This window comes from Lagenorhynchus albirostris, chromosome 5 (genome assembly GCF_949774975.1).
Source record: "Lagenorhynchus albirostris chromosome 5, mLagAlb1.1, whole genome shotgun sequence".
NCBI classification, from domain to species: domain Eukaryota; kingdom Metazoa; phylum Chordata; class Mammalia; order Artiodactyla; family Delphinidae; genus Lagenorhynchus; species Lagenorhynchus albirostris.
Genome location: NC_083099.1, coordinates 62211902 through 62229407, shown reverse-complemented (window position 1 = coordinate 62229407; position 17506 = coordinate 62211902). Strand labels below are relative to the sequence as shown.

General features: G+C 42.7%; 1 protein-coding gene and 1 long non-coding RNA gene across 6 annotated transcripts in view; one reads left to right on the top strand and one right to left on the bottom strand.

The window, feature by feature from the left end:
• Positions 1–6336, bottom strand: part of KLHL24 (kelch like family member 24) — a 39175-nt gene extending 32839 nt beyond the window's left edge. For 2 of the 5 annotated variants that reach the window (XM_060150104.1, XM_060150108.1), the window contains exons 1-2: positions 6270–6336; positions 1378–1508 (exon numbers count right to left, since the gene is read on the bottom strand). The gene's annotated coding sequence lies outside the window, so the exon portion shown is untranslated. Of the gene's footprint in view, positions 1–1377; positions 1612–6070; positions 6222–6269 lie in introns of those variants that run through there. The other 3 variants (XM_060150106.1, XM_060150107.1, XM_060150105.1) reach the window with 3 other exon arrangements.
• Positions 6337–10510: 4174 nt separating this feature from the next.
• On the top strand, positions 10511–13089 carry LOC132520509 (uncharacterized). The gene is made up of 4 exons (XR_009540558.1): positions 10511–10766; positions 10906–10987; positions 11155–11301; positions 12779–13089. It is a non-coding gene; the product is annotated as an uncharacterized LOC132520509 (long non-coding RNA).
• The last annotated feature ends 4417 nt before the right edge of the window (positions 13090–17506 follow it).

Genomic DNA, 17506 nt, shown 5'->3' with positions numbered 1-17506 from the left:
TTGTGTATAATTGGTGTTATTTACTAATATGTTGAAAGAAGGTTTTAGTAGATTTCAGTTTGTGACTGGAAGTTAACTTCTGCATAGGAAAACCAATCCTGAATAATCCTTAAAGCAAATTAATAACTTTATGCTATATCTAAAATAGTTTCCTTATTTATCAACTTCCTTACTTGACAATTTTACCCTGCAGTAAGGTTTCTTGAGTGAAAGATGAGTAAACAAATATTCATGTCAACATCAAGCTAACGGTGGAATTGAGATGAGGAAACATATCCTATGATAACTCTGCACTGGATATTTGAAGAATGTCTGGTAACTAATGTTTCATCTGAGTTTGGGGTCATTAAATAATTCTGAGTTGGTCTATCAATACTACCCAAAGCAAACAGTTTAGTCATTATATGTTTTATATAACTATGAAAGCAATGACAAAATCTCAAGTATTCTGGGTAATTCAGGAAAAAACATTTCAGTTTTTAATTCTTAGTTATCTAGATTATCCATATAGAATCACCATGCTTATCAAGTAATTATGTTAAATCTTTTAGTATATAAATGCATATTTCTTCTGCTTTTTTGATCCTTATAGACTTTAGTACCTGTAGAAACCAACAAATTCAGCACAATTTTTCATTGTTGTTGTTGGAAGGGGAAGAGAGGAATGCTTAAGAGAGAATACTGGAACCTTGAACTGTACACAGAATACCAACAGTATTTAAGCACAAGTGATTCTGGTTTCTGGCCTAGATATCTATAAATAGAACTCATAAATTCTTAACAAGTTTAGACAAATTCAAAAGTGGATCCAGAAAACCAAGATATGGACTACTGATTTTTTTCTACATGTATACACAAACACACATCTCTATACCCTGATTATTGTTTGATTGCGAAGTGAATGTTATCTTGCTTGTTTCCTTATTTGCAAAAGTCAATCTAACTTGTGTATATCTTGGTGAAGAATATTTCAACTTGGTCAAATTAGGGGACTGTTAGTCCTAGCTAAGTAAGTTTTTCCCCCAATAAGACAATAAGATCCTGAGCCAATGTAGGGATTCAAGTCAATTCAAGAAACAATTCTAGAAAGCCTACCCCCTGTCTGCCACTGGGGTGGTGAATATTGGATTCAGATCCAATTTTAGATGCTATGGGGTTGGTTAAGATTAGAATCAAACAAGAACTCAAAGATTGATACTACAATAGATTCAAATTTTCAGTGTTTCTCTAGCAGAAAACACAAATTGTTTTTCTGCTGGAGTGCAAATGGGAATACATTCTCTCATGACTGATCTAGTCTAGAATTATACCTTAAGGAGTAGAAGGGCAAGGCAACTCACCCGGGCATTTTCTGCAGGGTTTTTAGGTAATACTTACCAACCTAATCAGTAAGGGCTAGGGACCAAGGAGGTCAGTGTAGGAGGTCCAAAGGTGTTATATAGTATCAGAATTGATTTTAGAGTGTAGAACTGCAATCAAGCTTATTTTTCCTTTAGCATGCAGGACCCCTATACAAAGAAACAAGTTACTATTAGCCTTAAGATAGCATGGATTAGTGAGGGGTTTACAAAGACTAATAAACACCAGATGGTAAAGGAAACTAACAACATTTTGACTAACATGGTCCCTGCAACTTGCAGTAATGAATTGCTACATGCTATGCTCCACACTACTACTCCATTTTCTCAAATTGAACTTTGAATGAAGAACAACATAGCAGAAACAGCAAAATTACTAAAGAATTAAGAGTTTTATCTTTAAAGATATACAGTAACTCAACAGAAGGAAAGTCAGAAAACACTGTAACATAGTAAATCTATTATTTAAAAATAACTAGGAAATATTTAACATGGAAGTATCTGAAACCAAGCAGTTTTTTTCACCACATTTTCTCAAACGCTAATTTATTTGAACCATTCTATTTAATGACCACTTTTTAAAAGTTGTAAATTTATACTCTTCAATTTAAACCTTTACTCTTGGAGTAGTGGTTCCTGAACCAAATTTTACAAATGCAACACCTAAAGTCCAGTCTTCAAGCTGTTATTTTCAACATTTCTCTTTTTCTTAATGAAACCACCAATAACATACTCACCATAAGATATCAGAAACCAAAAAAAACCCTTAAATTTCTTTGTCTAGAATTATAGCAAGTGATTATCCCTTGTTTACATGAACCTGAAATAGTCAATACATTATTACTTTGATTAATGAGAGAAAGAGAAATAAGAGGTATCTGATGATGAAAAATTCAGGAGTTCTTAAGCAATGTGTCAGACTAAACAATTATGGTTCTATAACTGAAAAAAGAATACTGTCTTCTCCCAAATCACAGAACAAAAAAATTGAACTTATCCATTCACTGTTTCGCTCCCTTGCTTTAAAACTTTTGGCTACTAATATTCCCCAACCCCCAAAGGAAGGAAAAAAAATTGTTAATCATCATACTTGATATAAAGCTGTCCTACTGAACCGACTTGACATGTAAACTTAATGTCCTTGGTTTTATCTTGCTAGAAGATATCTAATGCATTGTTTTATTTTAAAATCTTAAGACCTGTAGATATATAGTTATCTTTTCTTTTAGCGAAATTGTTTTTGGGGGCTTCCCTGGTGATTCAGTGGTTAAGAATCCACCTGCCAATGCAGGGGACACGGGTTCGAGCCCTGGTCCGGGAAGATCCCACATGTCGCAGAGCAACTAAGCCCATGTGCCACAACTACTGAACCTGTGCTCTAGAGCCCGCGAGCCACAACTACTGAAGCCCACGTGCCACAACTACTGAAGCCCGCACACCTAGAGCCTGTGCTCCGCAATGTGCAGCCACCGCAATGAGAAGCCTGAGCATGGCAACGAAGAGTAGCCCCCGCTTGCCGCGACTAGAGAAAGCCCGCGCGCAGCAACGAAGACCCAACGCAGCCAAAAATAAAAATAAACAAAATAAATAATTTTTTTTTAAAAATTGTTTTTGGTTCTCTTATTAGAATTAAATCAGCAAGGACATGACCCAGTACTCTGCCACTTGAACAAGTTTGAGATCCAACATTTTTCGTGACCTCTCTATGGATAAAAGCACTTTGAAGTCAGTGATTTTTATTTACCTTAGTGGTGATACAAATTATTTACAGAAGTAAGTTTTAGAAAGCACTGAGTAAAGAGCAAAGCCTAATGACTTTTATACATCAATTTAGCAGACTTTAAGATGTGCCAAATGCTGAAATATTGTAGCCCCTGGGTGATGAATTTAGGCAGAGTGACAAACTTTAATTTAAAAAAGCTAGTTTAGCTATTGTTTGTTTGTTTGCGGTACGCGGGCCTCTCACTGTTGTGGCCTCTCCCATTGCGGAGCACAGGCTCCAGACGCGCAGGGTCAGCGGCTATGGCTCACGGGCCCAGCCGCTCCGCGGCATGCCGGATCCTCCCGGACCGGGGCATGAACCCGTGTCCCCTGCATCGGCAGGCAGACTCCCAACCACTGCGCCACCAGGGAAGCCCCTAACTATTGTTTTTAATAGGAGAAAGAATAGGGTTTTAAAATATCAACAGTTGTTAAATGGCCACATACTCTTTGTTTCAGGCACAACAGAAATAGAATCATACAAAATATATATGCTTATATATTTCATATACTTATGAGGATATACTAGGATATTTTATTTACATTTTTTATACAATCCATACCTAAATATTTATTGAAAAAGGATGTCCCAAATTCCTAGGTAAGAAAAAAGTACATACAGGGACTTCTCTGGTGGTCCAGTGGTTAAGACTCTGTGCTCCCAATGCAGGGGGCCAGATTTCGATCCCTGGTCAGGAAACGAGATCCCGCATGCTGCAACTAAGAGATCCCCCCGTGCTGCAACTAAGACCTGGTGCAGCCAAATAAATATTTTTTTAAAAAAGGAGTATATACAAAAAAATAACTGCAGTCCCTCATTTAATGAATAGTATTTGTTTTTCACAGGCTTGACCTTTGGGTTTTAATAAAATGGCAGAAAAACAAAGAAACTAATACAAAGTTTTCTGAAAAAGCATTAAGGTTTTAGCAACTTGGACAAAAGCCAAGAAAGTTTAAATTAAAGCTGATAGTAAACCCCAACTCAGAATATTATTTCTTCTTCCTGTTTAGAGACTAAACAGGCTTTGTCTGGATAAGCAGGCTTTGTCTGGATAAGCAGGCTTATGAGTGGTGGTTTTATTTTTTACAAAGGTTAGAGGTTTGCAACTTGTACTTATTTAGAAATGTTAAATGCCTTCAATGCACAAGAGATGAGGCAGTTCAGGATCACAGAAGCTGCTCCTTCGGGCATAGTCATCCCAACTTGAATTTTAAAAATAAATTAAGAATGCATACAATGAGAACTGTTCATAGTCAATTCCTGCTTCACTCAGGGCGCTCAATCTACCTCCTACAGAAATGCACTGTCTTGGGTGAATTCCTACAGATTTATAGGAAAATAAAATCTGATAAAACCCAAGTTACCTATTAAATCACAGATTAGGAAAACCGCATCTTCAACACACTGTGGCTAAAATGATTGTTCTTGTAGATTTTATTACTGTCATCATAGAAGAGTGAGCTATAATCCCCCAAACAAGGAAACAACTCATCTAAACCGGGGTATAGAAGAATCTTAACTTTTTTGGGGGGGCGGGGGGGAGGATATCCTCAAGTTATTTTTTTAAAAAATAGAATTCTAATTTTACATCTTAGTCGACAGCAAGCAGATTTTTCATCTATTTTACGTATTTGACAAAAACCAACCTCGCCGGTGGACATAAACAGTCTGTAGCTGCAAATACTAAGAGATGATTTTTAAAAAGCTGTTCAAGAGAGCAAGTGATTAATCATTAAAATCCACTAACATTAACTGCGAAAGCTCGCTGCCTCAGGAGTGACTGTGAGGCACTCTAAAATGTGGCTTTACGGTCCTTATTTAGCTATTTAAACCCTGTTTACAGAACAGGCAGGAACTAATTCGCCTGATGGCTTTCTTCCCACCATCTGGGTAGACAGGGCGACAGGAGTTAAAGAGGGATAATTTTCCGGTCCTCCGCGGGCCCCAGAACAGGCTCAGGCAGAAGCCGCGGCAGCCACCAAAGGATAGCGGGTCAGCTGGGCTTAGCTCCCGAGTCCCCCGACTCGGCAGCGCGCGCCGCCAGATGCTCCGTTCGGGTCGCAGCTGCACAAGAGGCGAGCGCGCGCTCTCGCGTGTCCTCCAGATCACCTTCAAGGGGGCGGGGAAGAACTGCCTGGGCAAGTCCACTTCGTGACAAGACACCCACCAATAAACACTCGGAACTCGCCCAGTCGTTCCGCCCGAAAGCACCCGCAGGGCCCCAATCCCCGCCGCGTTAACAGTCTTCGCCCCGAGTGTCCAGAACCTGGGGGCGGGGCCATTAGGAACTAAATTAAGAAACCGAGGCCTGGAGTGGTGGGAAGGGGAGATTAGGCGGGGACTCCGCCGGCGGAACGCCCGCTCCCCCGCCCGCGCCCACTTCCGGGGGACCTTCTTTCTAGGGCCCGGCTCCCGGAGCGGGCCCCCAGGCGAGCGGTGGTAAACAAAGGCTCGCTGGCGGTGAGGGCGGGGGTAACGGTCAGGTGACGGCGCCGAGCACATTTCGCAACTGCTTTAATGGGGATTCTCTAGCCTGCAGCCCTGGGACCTAACTTGACCCGTCAGTCCTCCCTGTTAGGATCAAACTGTCGCCCCCACCAAGCGGGAAGGTTTGATTTCAGACCTTCGCATTCTCAGCGCTACCTTCGATTAAAAAAGCGACGTTCCGTTCGAAGCCCATCGGCAAAATGCGGGACCCCTCTCCCCAGCCCTGTCCGCCAGCTGCTCCCCGTCCCCCAGGGTGACCCGCACCTGCTACCCCCCGCCCCGGCGGCCATGCCCCTCCCAACCCGCCCCCGGCGGGTGCGCCAGCAGCGCCGCGGTTCCGGGGCGGTAGTGTCAGGAGTTGGGGGTGCCCTTCCTTTCAGAGTGTGGTTGCGGAACCGGGGCTGACAACCCCCAGGGGAGCCCCGGAGACCTCTCGCCCCAAACAGGGGCCCTGCAGCCCCACCCGCAATCTCTCCTCGGACCCCTCCTCTGGCTCCGAGAGGCCGACCACCGCAGGCTTCCCTCCTGCAGACATCCCCGTGGTCAAGACCTCGGCCGCCCCTCCGCCCCCGGCTCTGGCCGGTTCCTCGCCTTTCGGCCGGTCCCGGAGCTGTCATCCCCAGGTACCTCTCAGCGAAGGCTGGAGGCGGCCCCCGCCGTACCTTAGCTTCCGGCGGCGAAGCGCTGTCTCCTGCGCCGGCGTCTCCTCGAGCCACCAGTCCCTCCGCACCTCACAACAAAGGAAACATGTGACCGCCCGGGCCAAAACACTGAGCGTCACGCAACCCTGGCCAATCCGAGTGGGCGCCCCCCGCCCCGGGAGACCCTGGGAGTTGTAGTTCCTATTCCGGGGGGGGGGGTGGCCGCCCCGGCAGCTTGGATTTCCCGCTATAGGGCGGGTGTCGGACGTGGGGCTTGAGATCCAATCCAAGGGCTATTGACTCGGAAACAGTTTTAGGTAGAGATAGGTTAAGAAACTGCATCCGTGTTAGGAGCCTAGTGGGAAACCTCAGTCGGATGTTTATTGCCACGTCCCTAGGCAAAAGCACATAATCAAGAATTCTCAGAACCCTAGAGTTTGGGACCAGGCTTTAGAGACCTTTTAATTTGACCCCTTGGTATAGAATCGGGAAATCTGAGGATCTGAGAGATGAAAGGGACTACAACCCTAGTAGCTAGACAGCGCAGGGAAACTAAATTTCACTGTAAATCTATTACTGTCACCTGTATCATCCTGGGTTAACTTTCTATTTTAAAAGTACATGCAAATCAGACAAAGTTTTCACAAATCCCTGTTTTCTGATTCCCCAAAAGACAGTATTATTTTTTTTAATTTAATTTAATTTATTTTTTTGTACAGCACGTTCTTATTAATTATCCATTTTATGCATATTAGTGTATATGAAATAGAGACACAGATGTAGAGAACAAATGTATGGACACCAAGCCGGGGAAGCGGCGGGGGTGAGGGCATGATGAATTGGGAGATTGGGACTGACATATATATACACCAAAAGACATTATTTTATCTTTTTGTTTCAGCAAATATTTTTTTCAAGGTTGAGTACACCTCCAGATTTTGAAACATTTAACTAGTTTTTGGTTTCTGATATCAAAATTATAATTTCTCTCTCTTCCATAATTTATGAATACAGTCATGCTTTTATTAAATAAGAGGATGTGTTCCAGTGATCAGAGGTGTATATAATATAGAAGGCTTGTGTCCAGGCCTTTTAAACAGGCATTTTAGTTCTCTTTTCCATCTGTTATTAAAAATGAAAATACCTACCATTTATTGAGTTTCTACTAAGCTCCAGACAGAGTGTTAGGCACTTTACGTATATCCTTTAATCTTCATAATAACCCAGCAAGATAGTGTTATAATCCCATTTTACAGGTGAAGAAACTAAGCCACATAGGGGATAAACATTTGGCCTCGTCACTCAGTTATTAAGTGTTGAGGCTGGGGTTGACACATTTAAAATATATATATATATGTATTAATATAGGTACATAATTGTCTAAAAAGTGTATTTACAAAGTTAAATATTACAAGTCTAGTAGTACAACTGGAGTACCATCTCCCACCCTTCCTCATTCTTCATTCTCCAGAAGCAGCCACTTTCAACAATTTGAGCTATTCTGATATTTACATTTATCTTTCCATATAATGTATGGCTATTTCCCATTAAGGGAGCTGTCATCCCTGTCCCCCATCCTTCCAATATCTTACATTTCTGCTAACTAATTATTTAATGTTTATGTTATTAAGACTATGTATTTATTGTTCAACGATGAGTTAAACAGTATACAACTTCCTTTCTTGGATGGCTTTTCATTTTTCCTTGGGTAGAAAGGCAGCTAAGCACCTGGGGGTCCTCAATACCATCATAAAGTTCCAACTCCCTGAGAGAGCATTTAAGGGTCTTCCTGATGCACCCTGGGGCCCAACTCTGCAGCCTGAACACCAGCCTCAGTGAACTTCCCACAGGACTCTTGCCCAAAGGACTCTCGCTGTCTGTCTCCAGGCCATTCCCATCCATATCCTGCTCCCTATGCCCCTTATGCCCCCTCTTCCCCTTCACCCCATTCACTAGGTTAGCTCCTGCTCTTCCTTCCAGGAGTCAGCCTGTGAGTCCTCTTTCCAGGAAACCCTCCATTCATCCTCATTGCCCTCTGGGCTAGGTATCTCCCCTCCTTCTTCCCGCAGCAGCCCATCTTTACCTCCTTCCCAGCAGTTATCATACTAATTGTGTGACATCACACTAATTGTGTGACATCACACTAATGCAGGGGTTAGGGGCTCTCATCCTCTGCACACCTGAAAATCTGTGTATAGTTTATAGTCAGTCCTCCACATACCCAGTTCCTCTGTATTGCTTCCACATCCACAGAGTCAACCAACCCTGGATGGTGTAGTACTGTAGTATTTACTACTGAAAAAAAAATCTGCATATAAGTGGACCTTTGCAATTCAACCCTTGTTGTTTAAGGGTCAGCTATATATTTACATGCCTTTCCCAACTGAGTATCCTCTGAAATGCCTGAGGTCAGGGATGATGTCTTATTCATTTTGTGTTGCATAGATGTTCCATATGTATCTGTTAACCGGTGAGTGATCTCTACTTCTTGAGGTTAAGGGGCCTTGAGAGAAATAAAAGTGCCTCCAGACCACTTGGGACGCCCTTGGACTGGCCTGCATGATGAGGTCCTCAGATTCTCTTGGGGCAGATGGATGTAGGGTGATCAATCACAATTCTGAGAGTGGAAAGGAGTGAGGGGACTCACAGGACAGCAGTCCCGGAGACAAGCAAGGGCCTATTGATGGGTGTGAGAGCTCCTCAGGCAGCCCCCGGAATAGAGGTGGTTTTGGCATTGGTAGAGGGCCCTGGGAGTTCTGCGTACCCCACAAATCAGTGAGCATGCCCGCCTGGCAGCCTTTTCCTTAGCTGGGACTGGAACAGAAGCAGAGGTGTCAAGTCCAGGGGCAATCTGCTGAAATTGAGTGATTGTAATATGATTTAAAAAAAAATTTTATTGGAGTATAGTTGATTTATAGTGTTGCATTAGTTTCAGGTGTACAGCAAAGTGAATCAGTTATACATATACATATATCCACTCTTTTTTTTTTTTTTAGATTCTTTTCCCATATAGGCCATTACAGCGTATTGAATGGAGTTCCCTGTGCTATACAGCAGGTTCTTATTAGTTTTTTATTTTATATAGAGTGGTGTGTATATGTCAGTCCCAATCTCCCAATTCATCCCTCCCCCCTCCCCCTGTAACATGATGTACTTTATGCAGTGTTTACCATCCAGGTCAGTTTGATCATTTGAAGTAGGTAGCTACTGAGGGGAATCCGAGGGTCTTCAGACCAATTTCCTCTCCTTTCAGGGATACAGTATATTGCTGCATATTCTGTCTTCTTGCACATACCACGTGGAACTTCTTGTTCTGCTCTCCAGAGCGTTCATGACAGCCTTTAAGGTCTGAAGGTGGCCAAGCGTCCGTAGCTCCTCCAGCCATTCTTTTATTTCTCTCCAGCCTGCTCCTCTTGCCCATGCAGACAACAGTTGGGACATAGTAAATCATCACTCCCTAGACATACCACACACTTTCAGACTTCCCTGCCTCTGCTCTAGGTCTCTTGCACTTGAAGTCCCCCTGTCCCAAATTCCAGTAGAAATATTGGTCATCCTTTAAGGCCCATCTCTGGTGCCACCTGTTCTGATCCTCTCCTCTCTCCCTCACCCGTTGTGAAGCTGTGCACACCTCCCACATCCTTTATAATGTGGCACTAGCACTGTGTTTATACCCAGCCCTTGAATGCAGCGGGATCCTTTGACCAGCTACGGGCTCGGCACATTTGCCCCTTCCCTGCAACAAGCCCCAGCTGCAAAGCACTTGATGAATGGAGATTTTACTGAAGGTTTCACAAAGAGAATTATACAGCATCTCACATCGCAAAACTCCTTAACAATTCCCTTTAAACATCTCTGCTCCCTCACCTCAGCTCCTCCTTGGTACCAACTACTCCTCTTTTCCCACCATACACCCTTTCTCTGGGCCTCTGTCCAGCCACAAGATTGGGGTTCCTCCCCTTCCATGATCTCTGCCACCTTCCCCCTAGACAATCCCCTCTACCCTTCCACCCCGCCCCCCGCCATCTCTTTTTCAGTACTTTGCATTTTCACACTCATCACCTTTCAAACAAGAGAGTTCCACTCTTCAGAAGATACAGAATGCCATAAATAACAAATTATCTCAGCGCACTCCACCGCCACCCTTTTTTCCTCCACAGACATGTTTAACATCTCAGCAAGTCTGTTACACAATAACTCCTCAGAGTGCTGAGTGGAGACAAGAGTGAACACAATACACTATTTGCTCGTGGTACCTGAGCCTCTCCAGTCTTGAGGCCTACCCCTTCCCTCCCTTCTCTGGTGAAGAGAGATGTGACTCATCTCTGCAGCTCTTTTGGATACAGAGGTCTGACTCTCTCTGACTCTATAGTTACCAGGAAGGCTGTCTCACCCAGGCCCAGAGAGTCGTGGGCCCTACTAGGCCAGTTAAACCTTGGAGTCAAACACAGTAGTATTAGGATTTAGCAAGGAAAGACATAGATGGAAAATTTTCCATTTTGAGATCTGGGAAAAGAGGTAAGTCTTCTGCCACCTAGAAGGTGAGCTCCCTACCCCTGCTCCCGAGCTTTTCCTTCTGAAACAAGAAATGTTTCTCTTGGGAGTGGTATGGGTGTAGTGGCAAGGCTTGCTTTGTTCTCGAAACCATCCATCACAGGTTGAAGTCGATGAGGTGCCAGGAATTGGTACCTAGGTGCCTCGGATCCTGTTTGTGACCAAACTTGCCACACCAGATGCAGGTAAGGATGACTGCTTACCACCGTGAGCCCTGGGCTCTGACTTCAGGGGACTGAGGCATACTTGCCTCCTCCCTGCATGTGATGCTGGTCCCTGTTTTTCTCTTCATTCTTCTGCCCCAAGGACATCTGATTTCACCTCCCTCTCTTCTTCCTGATTACTTCCCCAGTAATGAGAATTTAGGTGGCCCCTCTGGTCTCTGAAGAAACCTGATGTTTTGGAAGTTACTCCTGCCCTGACTGCTCTAGGTAGGCCTGATTCTCCAAGGGACACCTCATAGCACCTTGTCCTATGACTTGCTGCAGAACCCTCTCAGGTATGAACACATATGGAAAGTGTCTTCTCCTGCTCATGGCATCTGGTCACAAGTTTAGGCCAGTTTTTAAAAATGACCATAATCCCACAGGCTGCTCAGCAGTCTGTCCCACAGATGGCTGTGAGTCCACATAGAATTCCTGCTGCTGGTCCCAGCAGACTTTGACTTCATCTCCAGTTTCTTGCCACCCTGTGACATTTAAGAGGCATGTACTAATTCCAACTTGATGTTCCTCTGCTGTCTCTGGCACTCTTCTTCCAAATGCCTGCAGTTTAGGACAGTGTGTCTTGTTCATCTTGTGTCTTGTCCATCCCTTTTGCCTGATGGGCAGCCTTCCAAGAATCCTTCAGTAGGTATGAAAGGGCTAGACCTGACCACGAGTATCTGCAGCAGACGTTTCCTATTCTTGAAAGACTCCATCCAGTTTCTTAGGAAATTGTGTTGGTTGAGGTTGGCCCACTTATCTCCAGCCCAAGAATTCTCACTGCTCATTGGATGCTCTGTCTGAAGCATCTGTTGCGAACAGTGCAACCTCCCAAAAACTTTAATGCAGATCTCAGAGCAGTTCCCACACACTGCTAGTCCAGGACCACCCTAATTTGTGCTGTTATTTTTCACTCCCTTACATAGCTTAGCACTTTGACAGTCGTGTTCTCTATCTCCCTATGAAGATTTGAAACCTAAGTGTTTCCACTGGCGCTTTAGACTTGAAGAGTCTAGGTTCAAAACTTAGCTTTGTTTCTTATTAGCTATATAGTCTTGTGTAAATTACTTAATCTTTCTCAGTTTTCTCATCTGTAAAAATGAGGATAAAAACACCTACCTCATAGAATTGTTTTGAAGATGAAATGAGAAAAAAAATATAGTGCCTGGGATATAGTAAGTGCTCAATAACAACAAATTTATTACTATTATTACTGTCCCCTTCCCCACCAATTCTAGCTATGTCCTCTATGCTCTGTCCTTTGCTTTAGGAGGGGTAAAGAAGGAAAGAAAGAAGGAGTAAAAGAACATATAGCCTTTGTAAACTATATTTGATAAAAAAAGCCTGAAGACATGAAGTGATTTAGAAAAGCTAGAAACCAAAGCCAGACTTTTTGAACATTCACCAGGGTGCTGTCCTCTAACTTCTTTTGTCTTTCCCAATGGGGATTTATAAGATTAAAAAAGAGAGAGACTGCCCACAAGATGTAGAAAAGCAATTTGCCTCTGCTCATAAAATATCCACACTCAAAGGCCACATCGCTGAACTTAAACCATGGTTGCCTTTGAGATGCAGACCAAGGGACTAAGAGTAGGGGTCGAGACCTTTGTTTTTTTCAGTAAGCTTTTGACAATTAAAAAAAACAAAAACAAAAACTACCTACATATATACACTTTTCAAATTTAAAAAAATGTTTTAAAAAGTGCTTGCCTGACTAATGTGATTAAAAATAAGCACCTGTGCTAACTATTGTGCAATCTCTTTTGCTTCCAGCCCCAGATCTCTCTGCAACTGGCCTAGAAAACAGCGAGGGCTCCTAGGTCACCAGCACACAGGGACAGATACTCGACGCTGCTTGTGACAGCATTGCAAGCACATGCCTGACATACTTTGGAAAGGCTGCCTGGTTCTATTACTGGTGCATGAAAGTTTTGCTCCGGTAGGAAATCTCTAAATTTAGATGATTTTCAGGATGAACTCTGAGTGATCTTTGTCCCCAACACGAGTAAGGAACTGGAGGTCACCTTGCTTTTTACTATTTATTTTTTTAATTTATTTACTTTATTTTAAATGCCAGAGTTGATGTTTTATAATGCAAAACTTTTGAAGATTGCCATTTAAAAAAAATAAATTTATTTATTTTCAATAATAAATAAATAAATTAATAAATAAATAATAAATAAATAAATTTATTTTTAATAAATAAATTTGGGTCTTCGTTGCTGTGCGTGGGCTTTTTCTAGTTGTGGCGAGCGGGGTCTACTCTTCCTTGTGGTGCATGGGCTTCTCATTGTGGTGGCTTCTCTTGTGCGGAGCACGGGCTCTAGGCGTGCGGGCTTCAGTAGTTGCGGCTTGCAGGCTCTAGAGCACAGGGTCAGTATGGTTAGTTGCTTAGTTGCTCCGCGGCATGTGGTATCTTCCTGGACCAGGGCTCGAACCCGTGTCCTCTGCATTGGCAGGCAGATTCTTAACCACTGTGCCACCAGGGAAGTCCCAAAGAATGGAAAATAAAACAAACAAACACAAGGGAGTATCTAAGATTTCTCCTTTACGGTTCTCATAAAAATTTTACCCTGAGTTCCTTTTTTTTTGGCTTGAGTGTGCAAATCATTATTATAATAATACATCATAATAATACTTTGCACACTCAAGTGAAATAAAAACAAATCCAACGTAAAAGCTCTATGGAGGTGTTTAGGATGAATCCAGTTTAGGGATTTAGTTCTTATATAATGTCAAGATGCTTAAAGGTTGCCATTTTAATTGAAGAAAAGACAATTTCACTAATGAGATAATTTTTTTTTTTTCTTTTGCGGTACATGGGCCTCTCACTGTTGTAGCCTCTCCCGTTGTGGAGCACAGGCTCCGGACGCGCAGGCTCAACGGCCATGGCTCACGGGCCCAGCCACTCCGCGGCATGTGGGATCTTCCCGGACCGGGGCACGAACCCGTTTCCCCTGCATCAGCAGGCTGACTTTCAACCACTGCGCCACCAGGGAAGCCCACTAATGAGAGAATTTTAAGGAATGCTGAATTTAATGGAGAATCAGCTCCTTGAAAGACGAGACTCAACAGAGGATTTTTTGGTATGTGTACAGTCAAGTTATTTTTATTTATGTACTTTAAAAAAATTACTGGGGTATATTTGACAGTACAGTTTGTACAGTTTAATGGTTTGATATACGTACACATTGTGAAATGGTTACCACAATCAAGCTAATTAACATACCTATCACCTCAGATAGTTACTGGTTTCTTTTTTCCTTTTTTTTTTTTTAACATAAGTTTATTCTTAAATGTAGAATAGGTTCTAAGACTACACTTCAGGGACTTCCCTGGTGGCACAGTGGTCAAGAATCCATCTGCCGATGCACCCTAATTTGTGCTGTGGGTTTGAGCCCTGGTCCGGGAAGATCCCACATGCCAGAGTAACTAAGCCCGTGCGCCTCAGTTACTGAGCCAGCGCTCTAGAGCCTGCGAGCCACAAGTAATGAGCTTGCGTGCCGCAACTACTGAATCCAGTGCGCCTGGAGCCCGTGCTCTACAAGAGAAACCACTACAATGAGAAGCACGCACACAGCAATGAAGACCCAACGCAGCCAGAAATAAATAAATAAATAATTTTTTAAAAAAAAGAATAAGACTACACTTTTCTAGCTATAGGTGGCAACTGATGTTATGGCAGGGGATCCAAATGTTTAAACAGGAATGGAATTAAGGACCATCGTTGCCTCAAGCACAAGGAACAGCTTACTTTTTGCCAAATTTCTCAATTCCACCTGTGACCTGGGGGCCCTTCCCTGAGGCCTTCGCTTTTAACTCCCTGAGTTTCTTCTGCTCCTCTTTCTGTTTCTGCTTAATGCCTTATCTTCCTCATCCATCTCCTTGGCCTGCTTCTTGGGCTTCTTCTTACCACCTTTGCAGCTGGACATGGTGTCTGCCACTCCTTCCCCAGCTTCTTTCCCTTTCTTATGCAGTGAGAACACTTAACATCTACCCTTTTAGCAAATTTCAAGTATACAACAAAATATTGTTAACTGTAATCATGTTGTTCTACATTAGATCTCTAGAACTCATTCATCATGCATAACTGGAACTTTACATCCTTTGACCCACATCTTTCCGTCCCTCTGCCCCCAGACCCTGTTAGCACCATTCTGTTCTCTGGTTCTATAGCATCAACATATTTTAGATTCCACACACAAATGATATCATGCAGTATTTGTCATTCTGTGTTTGGCTTATTTCACTTAGCATAATGTCCCTCACATTCATACATGTTGTTGCAAATAGCAAGATTTCATTCTTTTTTAAGGCTGAATAATATTCCATTGTGTATATATAGCCAACGGTGTTTCTTTATGGAGAATCAGGAAGGTAACTTTGGATTCAGATGGACTGGGTTCAGATCCTGACTCTGCTACCACTGTCAGGGTGACAGTGGATGGTTTATTTAATTGCTCTGAAGCTCAGCTTCTTTGTGTGAAACCTAATAATACCTTCTTATTATGAGAATTAAATGCTTATGAAAAGAGCACATAGACCTCAATAAATGGTTAAGTATTATTCAGCCAGGACATAATGGTTAAGTATTATTTTGTCAAAATATAATGATAATTACTATTATGACAGGACATAATGGTGCATTGACAGATCCTAGCAAAGAAAGATTCTTCCTGTTTAACAAAGAACAACATGGGGTAATGGAAAAAATACATAGAAAAGAGAGGGATCCTGGGGAGCCCTGCCATAACTTACTCAGTCACCCTGGACAAATCACCTAATCTCCTTGAGTCCCAATTTCCTCATCTCTAAAAGGAGCACTGTGCCTTCCACCATGAAGGTGTTTGGGTGAACTATTTCTAAAGGCCTGTCTAGTTTTAGAGGTACAGGAAGTTTGTGTGTTTTTTTTTTTTTTTTTGGTACGCGGTCCTCTCACTGTTGTGGCCTCTCCCGTTGCGGAGCACAGGCTCCGGATGCGCAGGCCCAGCGGCCATGGCCCACGGGCCCAGCCGCTCCGTGCGGCATGTGGGATCTTCCCGGTCCGGGGCACAAACCCGTGTCCCCTGCATCGGCAGGCGGACTCTCAACCACTGCGCCACCAGGGAAGCCCCTTGTGTATTTTTTTGATTGAAAGGACTTCAGTGGAAAATTTCTTTCGGTTTAACAAGCACCCAAATCAAGACATTCCTGGGAGCACATAGAATTCTTTGGGAAGGAGTTGGGTGGCTGTAAGAGGCTACGAATGACCAGAAATCAGTTTCCAGCTCTGGGAGTGAAAAGCCTGCTTGATAGGCTAATGGGATTTGGGGGAGGACACGGCTGCTTCCTTTGTGATCAGATTGAACTCGGTTTCTCTACTGAACCTTTAAAACAACTCTCCCACTCCTGAAGCAATACCCTCCACAAAGTCTTTCCAAGCTGGACCCCTGGACCAGCACGCCCTGCTTATGTAGCCGTACTCTTAAGGGTGGACCCCAGTCAACCACCTTTCCCTCCAAGTCACCCCACTCCTGTACTTCACCTCAGTTTGCCCTGCTCACAGCTCTTCTTGTGGGACTCGTTACCCCCCCAAATTCAGCCCTCAGCTCTTTCTATTTTTAACTTCCAACTCAGTGACTTTTGGGAGTGAACAGTCACATGTGCTGGGGAATTTATGACATTACTGGCTCACACTCTCCCTCTTACCTTCTCACTAATAATCCCTTGCTTTAAAAAGAAAAAATTAATAGTTTTTAAAGTTCCCTTCCTCCAAATTTAAAAGTATTACATGCCAACTGTAGGAAACTTTAGAAGGGATAAGGAAGAAATTGGATATCATCTATGATCTTCCAACCCTAAGAGAGCTACTGTTAGCAATATATTTCCAATCTTTTATTTCTTTGTATCTATATTTATAGTGTGTCTATAGCTATTTATACATATTTTTGCATATTTGAATTAATACATGCAGAATAAACTCTTATATATCACCATTTAATAGGTGGCTTTCTGTTTCCTTCTCTCTGATCTGTCTTGATCTCTACCTCTTGGCAGTCCCAATGACACTGACCTGCAGCTTGGAACTAGCTTACATCAGCATGTTATTACTAAATATTGAGAAGAGTTAGAGTTTTATATGCTAATAAAAAGATATCTGTCTGCAAAGTGAAGATGATTTAGGTTCATCAACTCTGCAGACATGAATACCAGGACAAATTTATTGATGTTTTTTGAATTTCTCAGCATACAATTTCTTCCAGTGTTCCCTTGCTTTTTATTTTTAATTTTATTTTTATATCCCCCTTTTCATTTTTTATTAAACAGAAATTTGCAATAAGGTTAAAGTAAATCTTTCATTAAAATATTACTCATAATGCCATTATGCTACCAATACAACTATTTAAACATTTCATATACATTTCACATAGGCTCAGAATTTGATTATATACTATTATATAAATATATATATTTTTAACTTAAGACTCTATGAGGAATATCTTCTGTGGTGTATTAAGTCCA